Source organism: Bacillus rossius, chromosome 5, assembly GCF_032445375.1.
Source record: "Bacillus rossius redtenbacheri isolate Brsri chromosome 5, Brsri_v3, whole genome shotgun sequence".
NCBI lineage: Eukaryota > Metazoa > Arthropoda > Insecta > Phasmatodea > Bacillidae > Bacillus > Bacillus rossius.
In genome coordinates this window covers 5,857,517-5,871,559 of record NC_086333.1, presented here as the reverse complement: position 1 = coordinate 5,871,559, position 14,043 = coordinate 5,857,517, and the positions used below count along the sequence as shown (strand labels likewise).

At 57.2% G+C, this 14,043-nt stretch overlaps 1 protein-coding gene across 1 annotated transcript in view; it reads right to left on the bottom strand.

The window, feature by feature from the left end:
• Positions 1 to 14,043, bottom strand: part of LOC134531566 (uncharacterized) — a 506,394-nt gene that overhangs the window by 145,151 nt on the left and 347,200 nt on the right. The gene's annotated exons all lie outside the window — the stretch shown is intronic.

The window sequence follows — 14,043 nt, the reverse complement described above, 5'->3', positions numbered from 1 at the left end:
AGTGTGTCCTGTGGACTGAACGCAGCCAGTCCGCACGGGACTCACCTGGTACGCCCGAGTCTAGTACTTGCTCAGATGTGAACCAAGAGGAGCTGGTGAGTGTGTGAACGCAGCCAGTCCGCACGGGACTCACCTGGTACGCCCGAGTCTAGTACTTGCACAGATGTGAACCAAAGGAAGCTGGTGAGTGTGTCCCGTGGAGTGAACGCAGCCATTCCGTACGGAGCTTACCTGGTACGCCCGAGTCTAGTACTTGCACAGATGTGAACCAAGAGGAGCTGGTGAGTGTGTCCTGTGGAGTGAACACAGCCAGTCCGCACGGGGCTCACCTGGTACGCCCGAGTCTAGTACTTGCACAGATGTGAACCAAGAGGAGCTGGTGAGTGTGTGAACGCAGCCAGTCCGCACGGTGCTCACCTGGTACGCCCGAGTCTAGTACTTGCACAGATGTGAACCAAGAGGAGCTGGTGAGTGTGTCCCGTGGAGTGAACGCAGCCAGTCCGCACGGGGCTCTCCTGGTACGCCCGAGTCTAGTACTTGCACAGATGTGAACCAAGAGGAGCTGGTGAGTGTGTCCCGTGGAGTGAACTGAGCGAGACCGCATAGGGCTCACCTGGTACGCCCGAGTCTAGTACTTGCACAGATGTGAACCAAGAGGAGCTGGTGAGCGTGTCCCGTGGAGTGAACGCAGCCAGTCCGCACGGGGCTCACCAGGTACGCCCGAGTCTAGTACTTGCACAGATGTGAACCAAGAGGAGCTGGTGAGTGTGTCCCGTGGAGTGAACGCAGCCAGTCCGCACGGGGCTCACCTGGTACGCCCGAGTCTAGTACTTGCACAGATGTGAACCAAGAGGAGCTGGTGAGTGTGTGCATGCAGCCAGTACGCACGAGGCTCACATGGTACTTCCGAGTCTAGTACTTGCACAGATGTGAACCAAGAGGAGCTGGTGAGAGTGTCCCGTGGAGTGAACGCGGCCAGTCCGCACGGGCCTCACCTGGTACGCCCGAGTCTAGTAATTGCACAGATGTGAACCAAGAGGAGCTGGTGAGCGTGTCCCGTGGAGTGAACTCAGCCAGTCCGCACGGGGCTCACCTGGTACGCCCGAGTCTAGTACTTGCACAGATGTGAACCAAGAGGAGCTGGTGAGTGTGTGCATGCAGCTTGTCCGCACGGGGCTCACCTGGTTCGCCTGAGTCTAGTTCTTGCATAGATGTGAACCAAGAGGAGCTGGTGATTGTGTGCATGCAGCCAGTCCGCACGGGGCACACCTGGTACGCCCGAGTCTAGTACTTGCACAGATGTGAACCGAGATAAGCTGGTGTGTGTGTCCCGTGGAGTGAACGCAGCCAGTACGCACGGAGCTCACCTGATACGCCCGAGTCTAGTACTTGCACAGATGTGAACCATAAGGAGCTAGTGAGTGTGTCCTGTGGAGTGAACGCAGCCAGTCCGCACAGGGCTCACCTGGTACGCCCGAGTCTAGTACTTGTACAGATGTGAACCAAGAGGAGCTGGTGAGTGTGTCCTGTGGAGTAAACGCAGCCAGTCCGCACGGGGCTCACCTGGTCCGCCCGAGTCTAGTACTTGTACAGATGTGAACCAAGAGGAGCTGGTGAGTGTGTCCCATGGAGTGAACGCAGCCAGTCCGCACGGGTCTCACCTGGTACGCCCGAGTCTAGTACTTGTACAGATGTAAACCAAGAGGAGCTGGTGAGTGTGTCCCGTGGAGTGAACGCAGCCAGTCCGCACGGAGCTCACCTGGTACGCCCGAGTCTAATACTTGCACACATGTGAACCAAGAGGAGCTAGTGAGTGTGTACTGTGGAGTGAACGCAGCCAGTCCGCACGGGGCTCACCTGGTACGCCCGAGTCTAGTACTAGCACAGATGTGAACCACGAGGAGCTGTCGAGTGTGTCCCGTGGAGTGAACGCAGCCATCCGCACGGGGCTCAACTGGTACGCCCGAGTCTAGTACTTGCACAGATGTGAACCAAGAGGTGCTGGTGAGCGTGTCCCGTGGAGTGAACGCAGCCAGTCCGCACGGGGCTCTCCTGGTACGCCCGAGTCTAGTACTTGCACAGATGTGAACCAAGAGGAGCTGGTGAGTGTGTCCCGTGGAGTGAACTGAGCCAGTCCGCACAGGGCTCACCTGGTACGCCCGAGTCTAGTACTTGCACAGATGTGAACCAAGAGGTGCTGGTGAGCGTGTCCCGTGGAGTGAACGCAGCCAGTCCGCACGGGGCTCACCAGGTACGCCCGAGTCTAGTACTTGCACAGATGTGAAACAAGAGGAGCTGGTGAGTGTGTCCCGTGGAGTGAACGCAGCCAGTCCGCACGGGGCTCACCTGGTACGCCCGAGTCTAGTACTTGCACAGATGTGAACCAAGAGGAGCTGGTGAGAGTGTGCATGCAGCCAGTCCGCACGAGGCTCACATGGTACTTCCGAGTCTAGTACTTGCACAGATGTGAACCAAGAGGAGCTGGTGATAGTGTGCATGCAGCCAGTCCGCACGTAGCTCACATGGTACGCCCGAGTCTAGTACTTGCACAGATGTGAACCAAGAGGGGCTGGTGAGTGTGTCCCGTGCAGTGAACGCGGCCAGTCCGCACGGGGCTTACCTGGTATGCCCGAGTCTAGTAATTGCACAGATGTGAACCAAGAGGAGCTGGTGAGCGTGTCTCGTGGAGTGAACTCAGCCAGTCCGTACGGGGCTCACCTGGTACGCCCGAGTCTAGTACTTGCACAGATGTGAACCAAGAGGAGCTGGTGAGTGTGTGCATGCAGCCAGTCCGCACGGGGCTCACCTGGTTCGCCCGAGTCTAGTTCTTGCATAGATGTGAACCAAGAGGAGCTGGTGAGTGTGTGCATGCAGCCAGTCCGCACGGAGCTCACCTGGTACGCCCGAGTCTAGTACTTGCACAGATGTGAACCAAGAGGAGCTGGTGAGTGTGTCCCGTGGAGTGAACGCGGTCTGTCCGAGAGGGGCTCACCTGGTAAGCCCGAGTCTAGTATTGCACAGATGTGAACCAAGAGGAGCTGGTGAGTGTGTCCCGTGGAGTGAACTGAGCCAGTCCGCACAGGGCTCACCTGGTACTCAGAGTCTAGTACTTGCACAGATGTGAACCAAGAGGAGCTGGTGAGCGTGTCCCGTGGAGTGAACGCAGCCAGTCCGCACGGGGCTCACCAGGTACGCCCGAGTCTAGTACTTGCACAGATGTAAACCAAGAGGAGCTGGTGAGTGTGTCCCGTGGAGTGAACGCAGCCAGTCCGCACGGGGCTCACCTGGTACGCCCGAGTCTAGTACTTGCACAGATGTGAACCAAGAGGAGCTGGTGAGAGAGTGCATGCAGCCAGTCCGCACGAGGCTCACATGGTACTTCCGAGTCTAGTACCTGCACAGATGTGAACCAAGAGGAGCTGGTGAGAGTGTGCATGCAGCCAGTCCGCACGTAGCTCACATGGTACGCCCGAGTCTAGTACTTGCACAGATGTGAACCAAGAGGAGCTGGTGATTGTGTCCCGTGGAGTGAACGCGGCCAGTCCGCACGGGGCTCGCCTGGTACGCCCGAGTCTAGTAATTGCACAGATGTGAACCAAGAGGAGCTGGTGAGCGTGTCCCGTGGAGTAAACTCAGCCAGTCCGTACGGGGCTCACCTGGTACGCCCGAATCTAGTACTTGCACAGATGTGAACCAAGAGGAGCTGGTGAGTGTGTGCATGCAGCCAGTCCGCACGGGGCTCACCTGGTTCGCCCGAGTCTAGTTCTTGCATAGATGTGAACCAAGAGGAGCTGGTGAGTGTGTCCTGTGGAGTGAACGCAGCCAGTCCGCACGGGTCTCACCTGGTACGCCCGAGTCTAGTACTTGCACAGATGTGAACCAAGAGGAGCTGGTGAGTGTGTCCCGTGGAGTGAACGCGGTCTGTCCGAGAGGGGCTCACCTGGTAAGCCCGAGTCTAGTATTGCACAGATGTGAACCAAGAGGAGCTGGTGAGTGTGTGCATGCAGCCAGTCCGCACAAGGCTCACATGGTTCGCCCGAGTCTAGTACTTGCACAGATGTGAACCAAGAGGAGCTGGTGAGCGTGTCCCGTGGAGTGAACTCAGCCAGTCCGCACGGGGCTCACCTGGTACGCCCGAGTCTAGTACTTGCACAGATGTGAACCAAGAGGAGCTGGTGAGCGTGTCCCGTGGAGTGAACTCAGCCAGTCCGCACGGGGCTCACCTGGTACGCCCGAGTCTAGTACTTGCACAGATGTGAACCAAGAGGACATGGTGAATGTGTCCCGTGGAGTGAACGCAGCCAGTCCGTACGGGGCTTACCTGGTACGCCCGAGTCTAGTACTTGCACAGATGTGAACCAAGAGGAGCTGGTGAGTGTGTGCATGCAGCCAGTCCGCACAAGGCTCACATTTATTCGCCCGAGTCTAGTACTTGCACAGATGTGAACCAAGAGGAGCTGGTGAGTGTGTGCATGCAGCCAGTCCGCACGGGGCTCACCTGGTTCGCCCGAGTCTAGTACTTGCACAGATATGAACCAAGAGGAGCTGGTGAGTGTGTGCATGCAGCCAGACCGCACGGGGCTCACCTGGTACGCCCGAGTCTAGTACTTGCACAGATGTGTACCAAGAGGAGCTGGTGAGTGTGTGTATGCAACCAGTCCGCACGGGGCTCACATGGTACGCCCGAGTCTAGTACTTGCACAGATGTGAACCAAGAGGAGCTGGTGAGCGTGTCACGTGGAGTGAACGCAGACAGTCCGCACGGGGGTCACCTGGTACGCCCGAGTCTAGTACTTGCACAGATGTGAACCAAGAGGAGCTGGTAAGTGTGTCCCGTGGAGTGCATGCAACCAGTCCGTACGGGGCATACCTGGTACCCCCGAGTCTAGTACTTGCACAGATGTGAACCAAGAGGAGCTAGTGAGTGTGTCCCGTGGAGTGAACGCAGCCAGTCCGCACGGGGCTAACCTGGTACGCCCGAGTCTAGTACTTGCACAGATGTGAACCAAGAGGAGCTGGTGAGTGAGTGCATGTGCATGCAGCCAGTCAACACGGGGCTCACCTGGTACACCCGAAACTAGTACTTGCACAGATGTGAACCAAGAGGAACTGGTGAGTGTGTCCCGTGGAGTGAACGCGGCCAGCCCGCACGGGGCTCACCTGGTACGCCCGAGTCTAGTACTTGTACAGATGTGAACCAAGAGGAGCTGTTGAGTTTGTCCTGTGGAGTGAACGCAGCCAGTCCGCACAGGGCTCACCTGGTACGCTTGAGTCTAGTACTTGCACAGATTTGAACCAAGAGGAGCTGGTTAGTGTGTCCTGTGGAATGAATGCAGCCAGTCCGCACGGGGCTAACCTGGTACACCTGAGTCTAGTACTTGCACAGATGTGAACCAAGAGGAGCTGTTGAGTGTGTGCATGCAGCCAGTCCGCACGGGGCTCACCTGGTACGCCCGAGTTTAGTACTTGTACAGATGTGAACCAAGAGGAGATGGTGAGTGTGTGCATGAAACCAGTCCGCACGGGTCTCACCTGGTGCGCCCGAGTCTAGTACTTGTACAGATGTGAACCAAGAGGAGCTGGTGAGTGTGTGCATGCAGCCAGTCCGCACGGGGCTCACCTGGTACGCCCGAGTCTAGTACTTGTACAGATGTGAACCAAGAGGAGCTGGTGAGTGTGTGCATGCAGCCAGTCCGCACGGGGCTCACCTGGTACGCCCGAGTCTAGTACTTGCCCAAATGTGAAACAAGAGGAGCTGGTGAGTGTGTCCCGTGGAGTGAACGCAGCCAGTCCGTATGGGGCTCACCTGGTTCGCCCGACTCTAGTACTTGCACAGATGTGAACCAAGAAGAGCTGGTGAGTGTGTCCCGTGGAGTGAACGCAGACAGTCCGTACGAGGCTCACCTGGTACGCCCGAGTCTAGTACTTGTACAGATATGAACCAAGAGGAGCTGGTGAGTGTGTGCATGCAGCCAGTCCGCACGGGGCACACCTGGTACGCCCGAGTCTAGTACTTCCACATATGTTAACCAAGAGGAGCTGGGGAGTGTGTGCATGCAGCCAGTCCGAACGGGGCTCACCTGGTACGCATGAGTCTAGTACTTGCACAGAAGTGAACCAAGAGGAGCTGGTGAGAGTGTGCATGCAGCCAGTCCGCACGTAGCTCACATGGTACGCCCGAGTCTAGTACTTGCACAGATGTGAACCAAGAGGAGCTGGTGATTGTGTCCCGTGGAGTGAACGCGGCCAGTCCGCACGGGGCTCGCCTGGTACGCCCGAGTCTAGTAATTGCACAGATGTGAACCAAGAGGAGCTGGTGAGCGTGTCCCGTGGAGTAAACTCAGCCAGTCCGTACGGGGCTCACCTGGTACGCCCGAATCTAGTACTTGCACAGATGTGAACCAAGAGGAGCTGGTGAGTGTGTGCATGCAGCCAGTCCGCACGGGGCTCACCTGGTTCGCCCGAGTCTAGTTCTTGCATAGATGTGAACCAAGAGGAGCTGGTGAGTGTGTCCTGTGGAGTGAACGCAGCCAGTCCGCACGGGTCTCACCTGGTACGCCCGAGTCTAGTACTTGCACAGATGTGAACCAAGAGGAGCTGGTGAGTGTGTCCCGTGGAGTGAACGCGGTCTGTCCGAGAGGGGCTCACCTGGTAAGCCCGAGTCTAGTATTGCACAGATGTGAACCAAGAGGAGCTGGTGAGTGTGTGCATGCAGCCAGTCCGCACAAGGCTCACATGGTTCGCCCGAGTCTAGTACTTGCACAGATGTGAACCAAGAGGAGCTGGTGAGCGTGTCCCGTGGAGTGAACTCAGCCAGTCCGCACGGGGCTCACCTGGTACGCCCGAGTCTAGTACTTGCACAGATGTGAACCAAGAGGAGCTGGTGAGCGTGTCCCGTGGAGTGAACTCAGCCAGTCCGCACGGGGCTCACCTGGTACGCCCGAGTCTAGTACTTGCACAGATGTGAACCAAGAGGACATGGTGAATGTGTCCCGTGGAGTGAACGCAGCCAGTCCGTACGGGGCTTACCTGGTACGCCCGAGTCTAGTACTTGCACAGATGTGAACCAAGAGGAGCTGGTGAGTGTGTGCATGCAGCCAGTCCGCACAAGGCTCACATTTATTCGCCCGAGTCTAGTACTTGCACAGATGTGAACCAAGAGGAGCTGGTGAGTGTGTGCATGCAGCCAGTCCGCACGGGGCTCACCTGGTTCGCCCGAGTCTAGTACTTGCACAGATATGAACCAAGAGGAGCTGGTGAGTGTGTGCATGCAGCCAGACCGCACGGGGCTCACCTGGTACGCCCGAGTCTAGTACTGGCACAGATGTGTACCAAGAGGAGCTGGTGAGTGTGTGTATGCAACCAGTCCGCACGGGGCTCACATGGTACGCCCGAGTCTAGTACTTGCACAGATGTGAACCAAGAGGAGCTGGTGAGCGTGTCACGTGGAGTGAACGCAGACAGTCCGCACGGGGGTCACCTGGTACGCCCGAGTCTAGTACTTGCACAGATGTGAACCAAGAGGAGCTGGTAAGTGTGTCCCGTGGAGTGCATGCAACCAGTCCGTACGGGGCATACCTGGTACCCCCGAGTCTAGTACTTGCACAGATGTGAACCAAGAGGAGCTAGTGAGTGTGTCCCGTGGAGTGAACGCAGCCAGTCCGCACGGGGCTAACCTGGTACGCCCGAGTCTAGTACTTGCACAGATGTGAACCAAGAGGAGCTGGTGAGTGAGTGCATGTGCATGCAGCCAGTCAACACGGGGCTCACCTGGTACACCCGAAACTAGTACTTGCACAGATGTGAACCAAGAGGAACTGGTGAGTGTGTCCCGTGGAGTGAACGCGGCCAGCCCGCACGGGGCTCACCTGGTACGCCCGAGTCTAGTACTTGTACAGATGTGAACCAAGAGGAGCTGTTGAGTTTGTCCTGTGGAGTGAACGCAGCCAGTCCGCACAGGGCTCACCTGGTACGCCCGAGTCTAGTACTTGCACAGATTTGAACCAAGAGGAGCTGGTTAGTGTGTCCTGTGGAATGAATGCAGCCAGTCCGCACGGGGCTCACCTGGTACACCTGAGTCTAGTACTTGCACAGATGTGAACCAAGAGGAGCTGTTGAGTGTGTGCATGCAGCCAGTCCGCACGGGCCTTACCTGGTACGCCCGAGTTTAGTACTTGTACAGATGTGAACCAAGAGGAGATGGTGAGTGTGTGCATGAAACCAGTCCGCACGGGTCTCACCTGGTGCGCCCGAGTCTAGTACTTGTACAGATGTGAACCAAGAGGAGCTGGTGAGTGTGTGCATGCAGCCAGTCCGCACGGGGCTCACCTGGTACGCCCGAGTCTAGTACTTGTACAGATGTGAACCAAGAGGAGCTGGTGAGTGTGTGCATGCAGCCAGTCCGCACGGGGCTCACCTGGTACGCCCGAGTCTAGTACTTGCCCAAATGTGAAACAAGAGGAGCTGGTGAGTGTGTCCCGTGGAGTGAACGCAGCCAGTCCGTATGGGGCTCACCTGGTTCGCCCGACTCTAGTACTTGCACAGATGTGAACCAAGAAGAGCTGGTGAGTGTGTCCCGTGGAGTGAACGCAGACAGTCCGTACGAGGCTCACCTGGTACGCCCGAGTCTAGTACTTGTACAGATATGAACCAAGAGGAGCTGGTGAGTGTGTGCATGCAGCCAGTCCGCACGGGGCACACCTGGTACGCCCGAGTCTAGTACTTCCACATATGTTAACCAAGAGGAGCTGGGGAGTGTGTGCATGCAGCCAGTCCGAACGGGGCTCACCTGGTACGCATGAGTCTAGTACTTGCACAGAAGTGAACCAAGAGGATCTGGTGAGTGTGTGCATGCAGCCAGTCCGCACGGGGCTCACCTGGTACGCCCGAGTCTAGTACTTGCACAGATGTGAACCAAGAGGAGCTGGTGAGTGTGTGCATGCAGCCAGTCCACATGGGTCTCACCTGTTACGCCCGAGTCTAGTACTTGCACAGATGTGAACCAAGAGGAGCTGGTGAGTGTGTGCATGCAGCCAGTCCGCACGGGGCTCACCTGGTACGCCCGAGTATAGTACTTGCACAGATGTGAACCAAGAGGAGCTGGTGAGTGTGTGCATGCAGCCAGTCCGCACGGGGCTCACCTGGTACGCCCGAGTCTAGTACTTGCACAGATGTGAACCAAGAGAAGCTGGTGAGCGTGTCCCGTGGAGTGAACTCAGCCAGTCCGCACGGGTCTCACCTAGTACCCCCGAGTCTAGTACTTGTACAGATGTGAACCAAGAAGAGCTGGTGAGTGTGTGCATGCAGCCAGTCCGCACGGGGCTCACCTGGTACGCCCGAGTCTAGTACTTGTACAAATGTTAACCAAGAGGAGCTGGTGAGTGTGTGCATGCAGCCAGTCCGCACGGGGCTCACCTGGTACGCCCGAGTCTAGTACTTGCACAGATGTGAACCAAGAGGAGCTGGTGAGTGTGTGCATGCAGCCAGTCCGCACGGGGCTGACCTGGTACGCCCGAGTCTATTACTTGCCCAGATGTGAAACAAGAGGAGCTGGTGAGTGTGTCCCGTGGAGTGAAGGCAGCCAGTATGTACGGGGCTCACCTGGTATGCCCGAGTTTAGTACTTGCACTGATGTGATCCAAGAGGAGCTGGTGAGTGTGTGCATGCAGCCAGTCCGCACGGGGCTCACCTGGTACGCCCGAGTCTAGTACTTGCACAGATGTGAACCAAGAGGAGCTGGTGAGTGTGTGCATGCAGCCAGTCCGCACGGGGCTCACCTGGTACGCCCGAGTCTAGTACTTGCACAGATGTGAACCAAGAGAAGCTGGTGAGCGTGTCCCGTGGAGTGAACTCAGCCAGTCCGCACGGGTCTCACCTAGTACCCCCGAGTCTAGTACTTGTACAGATGTGAACCAAGAAGAGCTGGTGAGTGTGTGCATGCAGCCAGTCCGCACGGGGCTCACCTGGTACGCCCGAGTCTAGTACTTGTACAAATGTTAACCAAGAGGAGCTGGTGAGTTTGTGCATGCAGCCAGTCCGCACGGGGCTCACCTGGTACGCTCGAGTCTAGTACTTGCACAGATGTGAACCAAGAGGAGCTGGTGAGTGTGTGCATGCAGCCAGTCCGCACGGGGCTGACCTGGTACGCCCGAGTCTATTACTTGCCCAGATGTGAAACAAGAGGATCTGGTGAGTGTGTCCAGTGGAGTGAAGGCAGCCAGTACGTACGGGGCTCACCTGGTACGCCCGAGTCTAGTACTTGCACAGATGTGAACCAAGAAGAGCTGGTGAGTGTGTGCATGCAGCCAGTCCGCACGGGGCTCACCTGGTACGCCCGAGTTTAGTACTTGTACAGATGTGAACCAAGAGGAGCTGTTGAGTGTGTGCATGCAGCCAGTCCGCACGGGGCTCACCTGGTACGCCCGAGTATAGTACTTGCACAGATGTGAACCAAGAGGAGATGGTGAGTGTGTGCATGAAGCCAGTCCGCACGGGGCTCACCTGGTACGCCCGAGTCTAGTACTTGTATAGATGTGAACCAAGAGGAGCTGGTGAGAGTGTGCATGCAGCCAGTCCGCACGGGGCTCACCTGGTACGCCCGAGTCTAGTACTTGTACAGATATGAACCAAGAGGAGCTGGTGAGTGTGTGCATGCAGCCAGTCCGCACGGGGCACACCTGGTACGCCCGAGTCTAGTACTTCCACATATGTTAACCAAGAGGAGCTGGGGAGTGTGTGCATGCAGCCAGTCCGAACGGGGCTCACCTGGTACACCTGAGTCTAGTACTTGCTCAGATGTGAAACAAGAGGAGCTGGTGAGTGTGTCCCGTGGAGTGAACGCAGACAGTCCGTACGAGGCTCACCTGGTACGCCCGAGTCTAGTACTTGTACAGATATGAACCAAGAGGAGCTGGTGAGTGTGTGCATGCAGCCAGTCCGCACGGGGCACACCTGGTACGCCCGAGTCTAGTACTTCCACATATGTTAACCAAGAGGAGCTGGGGAGTGTGTGCATGCAGCCAGTCCGAACGGGGATCACCTGGTACGCCTGAGTCTAGTACTTGCTCAGATGTGAAACAAGAGGAGCTGGTGAGTGTGTCCCGTGGAGTGAACGCAGCCAGTCCGTACGGGGCTCACCTGGTACGCCCGAGTCTAGTACTTGCACAGAAGTGAACCAAGAGGAACTGGTGAGTGTGTGCATTCAGCCAGTCCGCACGGGGCTCACCTGGTACGCCCGAGTCTAGTACTTGCACAGAAGTGAACCAAGAGGAACTGGTGAGTGTGTGCATGCAGCCAGTCCACACGGGGCTCACCTGGTACGCCCGAGTCTAGTACTTGTACAGATATGAACCAAGAGGAGCTGGTGAGTGTGTGCATGCAGCCAGTCCGCACGGGGCACACCTGGTACGCCCGAGTCTAGTACTTCCACATATGTTAACTAAGAGGTGCTGGGGAGTGTGTGCATGCAGCCAGTCCGAACGGGGCTCACCTGGTACGCCTGAGTCTAGTACTTGCCCAAATGTGAAACAAGAGGAGCTGGTGAGTGTGTCCCGTGGAGTGAACGCAGACAGTCCGTACGAGGCTCACCTGGTACGCCCGAGTCTAGTACTTGTACAGATATGAACCAAGAGGAGCTGGTGAGTGTGTGCATGCAGCCAGTCCGCACGGGGCACATCTGGTACGCCCGAGTCTAGTACTTCCACATATGTTAACCAAGAGGAGCTGGGGAGTGTGTGCATGCAGCCAGTCCGAACGGGGCTCACCTGGTACGCCTGAGTCTAGTACTTGCTCAGATGTGAAACAAGAGGAGCTGGTGAGTGTGTCCCGTGGAGTGAACGCAGCCAGTCCGTACGGGGCTCACCTGGTACGCCCGAGTCTAGTACTTGCACAGAAGTGAACCAAGAGGAACTGGTGAGTGTGTGCATGCAGCCAGTCCGCACGGGGCTCACCTGGTACGCCCGAGTCTAGTACTTGCACAGATGTGAACCAAGAGGAGCTGGTGAGTGTGTGCATGCAGCCAGTCCGCATGGGTCTCACCTGGTACGCCCGAGTCTAGTACTTGCACAGATGTGAACCAAGAGGAGCTGGTGAGTGTGTGCATGCAGCCAGTCCGCACGGGGCTCACCTGGTACGCCCGAGTATAGTACTTGCACAGATGTGAACCAAGAGGAGCTGGTGAGTGTGTGCATGCAGCCAGTCCGCACGGGGCTCACCTGGTACGCCCGAGTCTAGTACTTGCACAGATGTGAACCAAGAGAAGCTGGTGAGCGTGTCCCGTGGAGTGAACTCAGCCAGTCCGCACGGGTCTCACCTATCACCCCGAGTGTAGTACTTGTACAGATGTGAACCAAGAAGAGCTGGTGAGTGTGTGCATGCAGCCAGTCCGCACGGGGCTCACCTGGTACGCCCGAGTCTAGTACTTGTACAAATGTTAACCAAGAGGAGCTGGTGAGTGTGTGCATGCAGCCAGTCCGCACGGGGCTCACCTGGTACGCCCGAGTCTAGTACTTGCACAGATGTGAACCAAGAGGAGCTGGTGAGTGTGTGCATGCAGCCAGTCCGCACGGGGCTGACCTGGTACGCCCGAGTCTATTACTTGCCCAGATGTGAAACAAGAGGAGCTGGTGAGTGTGTCCCGTGGAGTGAAGGCAGCCAGTACGTACGGGGCTCACCTGGTACGCCGGAGTTTAGTACTTGCACTGATGTGATCCAAGAGGAGCTGGTGAGTGTGTGCATGCAGCCAGTACGTACGGGTCTCACCTGGTACGCCCGAGTTTAGTACTTGCACTGATGTGAACCAAGAGGAGCTGGTGAGTGTGTGCATGCAGCCAGTCCGCACGGGGCTCACCTGGTACGCCCGAGTCTAGTACTTGCACAGATGTGAACCAAGAGAAGCTGGTGAGCGTGTCCCGTGGAGTGAACTCAGCCAGTCCGCACGGGTCTCACCTAGTACCCCGAGTGTAGTACTTGTACAGATGTGAACCAAGAAGAGCTGGTGAGTGTGTGCATGCAGCCAGTCCGCACGGGGCTCACCTGGTACGCCCGAGTCTAGTACTTGTACAAATGTTAACCAAGAGGAGCTGGTGAGTGTGTGCATGCAGCCAGTCCGCACCAGGCTCACCTGGTACGCCCGAGTCTAGTACTTGCACAGATGTGAACCAAGAGGAGATGGTGAGTGTGTGCATGCAGCCAGTACGCACGGGGCTGACCTGGTACGCCCGAGTCTATTACTTGCCCAGATGTGAAACAAGAGGAGCTGGTGAGTGTGTCCCGTGGAGTGAAGGCAGCCAGTACGTACGGGGCTCACCTGGTACGCCCGAGTTTAGTACTTGCACTGATGTGATCCAAGAGGAGCTGGTGAGTGTGTGCATGCAGCCAGTACGTACGGGGCTCACCTGGTACGCCCGAGTTTAGTACTTGCACAGATGTTAACCAAGAGGAGCTGGTGAGTGTGTGCATGCAGCCAGTCCGCACGGGGCTCACCTGGTACGCCCGAGTCTAGTACTTGCACAGATGTGAACCAAGAGGAGCTGGTGAGTGTGTGCATGCAGCCAGTTCGCACGGGGCTCACGTGGTACGCCCGAGTCTAGTACTTGCACAGATGTGAACCAAGAGGAGATGGTGATCGTGTCCCGTGGAGTGAACTCAGCCAGTCCGCACGGGGCTCACCTGGTACGCTTGAGTCTAGTACTTGCACAGATGTGAACCAAGAGGTGCTGGTGAGTGTGTGCATGCAGCCAGTCCGCACGGTGCTCACCTGGTACGCCCGAGTCTAGTACTTGCCCAGATGTGAAACAAGAGGAGCTGGTGAGTGTGTGCATGCAGCCAGTCCGCACGGGGCTCACCTGGTACGCCCGAGTCTAGTACTTGCCCAGATGTGAAACAAGAGGAGCTGGTGAGTGTGTGCATGCAGCCAGTTCGCACGGGGCTCACCTGGTACGCCCGAGTCTAGTACTTGCCCAGATGTGTACCAAGAGGAGCTGGTGAGTGTGTGCATGCAGCCAGTCCGCACGGGGCTCACTTGGTACGCCCGAGTCTAGTACT